Genomic DNA, 2,885 nt, shown 5'->3' with positions numbered 1-2,885 from the left:
TCTTACCAATCGATGAGTGTTATAATATTTAATTTTTTGATGAATATATATATATATATATATATATACAGTAGTGTCACCGATGGGCGCTCGTCGAGCGCCCTGTGCGCGCCCGCTGACGTGGACGCGACAGCGTGGCGAGTTGGGAGAGCGGGGCAACGAAGCCGCGGGATTTTGGTTTCTCGAAATCCAAAACCAAAATCGAAATCGCGAGCGACCGGCCGTTCTCCGTCGCGCCCCGCACCCTCCGACCTCGGACCCTCTCTTCTTCCTCTCCTCTCTACGCCTGCCCTAACCTCCTCCGCAGCTCCCGTCGCGTGCTAAACCTCGACTCCGCACCCTCCTCTCGCCTCCGACCCTCTTCTTCCTCGACCGCCGCCGAAGACCCTCGCCGACGCACTTCTTCCTCGCCGAAGAAACCCCGCCTCTCCTCGACTCCAGACCCTCCATTCGCCTCCGACCCTCTTCTTCCTCGACTGCCACCGAAGACCCGCGCCGACCCTCTTCTTCCTCGTCTGGTCCACTCCGCCGTCGCCGTTCTTTGGCCCCGAGCTCTGCGAGGCTACGGAGACCTCTGGGCTCGCCGAAGCGTCTGTGAGCGCCGACCCTCTCTGCTCGCCGAAGCTTCCGTGAGCGCGCCGAAGTGTCCGTGAGCGCCGACCCTCTCTGCTCGCCGATCCTTTCTGCCACCCGGACCCTCCAGGTATCAATCAGATCTATTGTTTCAGTGCCTTCTTGCAGTTCTGGTTCCGGACTCCCTTCCATTCGGTTAGGGAAGAAAACAAGAATTTGCTTCTGTCTCAAATTTTCTTATCAAAGTTTTTTTCCGTCCATTTATTATTATCAGGTGTTTTTGGATCTTCTGCACATTTATTGTTAAAAAGATGCTTTCTTTGCTTTGTTCTTCCTGGGCGGTGGTTTGACCATCTGGATCAATATGGTGTATATCCTTGATGACAATAATGTGATGGTGGTATACATTAGTTTTCTAACTTTATCTTAGCTGTTTTCCAACTTTTGTTTTTGCAAAATCTTAGACCCTATAGTTCTGAATATTTATGGAATTTTGTGAACTAACTCATGAAACTCTTTGCCTCCAGGTATTGCAGGGATTAAAAGCAGCTACACTGTGTGTCGATGATATTGATGAAATCTATTCTATGTCTGATACATGATACAGTTGATTACTTTCTATTATTTTACCATTTCTCTGATGGTATTTCTGTAACTTTTTCCTTGATAATTGTTGACCAGGCACTAGGGCAAACTGCAGAGTGGTTCAGAACATAAGAGTGTTTGTTGACAAAGCATGAATTGCTTTTAGTGCACTACACCCAGGTTCAACCTCTTTATGGTAGTAACTCAAATGATTCTCTTTTTTCTTTCCCATTCATATGGTACAGATATGGAATAAATTAAATACAAATCTGAGAAACAATTTGGAAACAATCTCTGGTAATTGTTTATTTATTTTTCAAGTCATTGCTACCATTGGTTGTATTGGTTATTCTCTGGAGAATTCAGGGGATGGACGAAGCTTCTTTGCCTTTGACTGGTTAGTATTGCATTGTTGTACTAAATCTTCAGTTGTAAATTATCCAAATCAAGAACACACTAGTTTTTCCCTATCCTTTGAGCAGGTAATTAGAGGTGAACCTTGTTGCAATCATATGGTCATATTCTCCAGATTGTTGCCTACCCTGATATTCCATTAAATTCCTTCTTAATTCAACTGTTATAATATAAAATTTTAAGGAATGGAAGCAAGTGATACAAGAAATTGCCAGGTTTTTGAAGGCTGATGCATTGATTCAAATCACTAGGCCTTTTAGATATAACATTTTGTTTGATGCTCACCAGTCTTCCTTCCCATGTATATCTCGGTTTCATTCAACTATGGTGTTGAGACTGAAAGATGCTTTGCTTACAAGCTATCACCAGAATGAGGCATCTGGATTGATTGATATAAATGTGGCTGCTGATATGAATGATCCATATGCTCCTCCAAACCCACGTAAATCTGTTATTTACTGCCCTTCTGTATCACATTTAATTGCGATGAGTGTTAAAATTTTATATCATTGCCATTCTCACATTGTTGCAGCAGTGTTAAAATTTATTTGTTACTTATATGGCATTATTTTGGCCACTACAGATGTATTGGGTTTCTTAGCCTTGCTCGGATTTTTTGGGTTGATACTCCACTGCTCATCCTTCAACACTAATGATCCTTGCATGACTGGTTGCCGAAACTGCTGCTATGGGTGGGGAATCTCCAGATTGTTGCCATGCTTCAATGGAGGCGTGCTTCGCTCGTGTAGTCATTTTCGTAGTTGTATTTGCTATCCTAGGCATTGCCTATGGGTTCCTGCTAATGAAAAATGTTGTGAATTATGAGCCCTATTGTGACTCACTGCTCTAATCTATAAAATCTTTGTTTCAGTATTTAAACATTAATAAGTTTCACACCATGACTTGTTCCACACTAAATGAGAAAATTCCTTTCCTTGAATGTATTCGATGTCAATTCATTGGTGTTGTTTTGTAGTATGAAACAACAAAATTAATCAAGCAGATCATTATCGTCATCAGGAAAAAGGTTGAGCAGCATATATCTAAAGATCCATTTATGTGCAATTTCTACGCAGAAATCCAACAGGAGTAAAAATACAAAAAAAGGTATATTAATAATAGCAATGAAACAACACTTGGAGAAGAGGGTAAACAAATCCTATAAATGTAGACATAACTGCACAAACATGGGTATCAGTTAGCATCCATTCACATCTAAGCTTGACAATAATGCAAATCACATTGGATTCAACACAATAATGCAAATCACAAGTCAAGAAAGGATCTTATAAGAACATGACGATAAGCTTGAT

The 2,885-nt window shown here is 41.7% G+C and overlaps 1 long non-coding RNA gene across 1 annotated transcript; it reads left to right on the top strand.

The window, feature by feature from the left end:
* Positions 1–698: 698 nt before the first annotated feature.
* On the top strand, positions 699–2,404 carry LOC141832787 (uncharacterized). Its single transcript, XR_012602142.1, has 3 exons — positions 699–973; positions 1,101–2,014; positions 2,156–2,404. It is a non-coding gene; the product is annotated as an uncharacterized LOC141832787 (long non-coding RNA).
* Positions 2,405–2,885: the final 481 nt, after the last annotated feature.

Source organism: Curcuma longa, chromosome 8 (assembly GCF_044706935.1).
Source record: "Curcuma longa cultivar G26 ecotype Majalengka, Jawa Barat chromosome 8, ITB_CL_G26_1.1, whole genome shotgun sequence".
Taxonomy (NCBI): Eukaryota; Viridiplantae; Streptophyta; class Magnoliopsida; order Zingiberales; family Zingiberaceae; genus Curcuma; species Curcuma longa.
The sequence above is the reverse complement of the archived record's forward strand: the minus strand, read 5'-3'. Positions and strand labels throughout refer to the sequence as shown.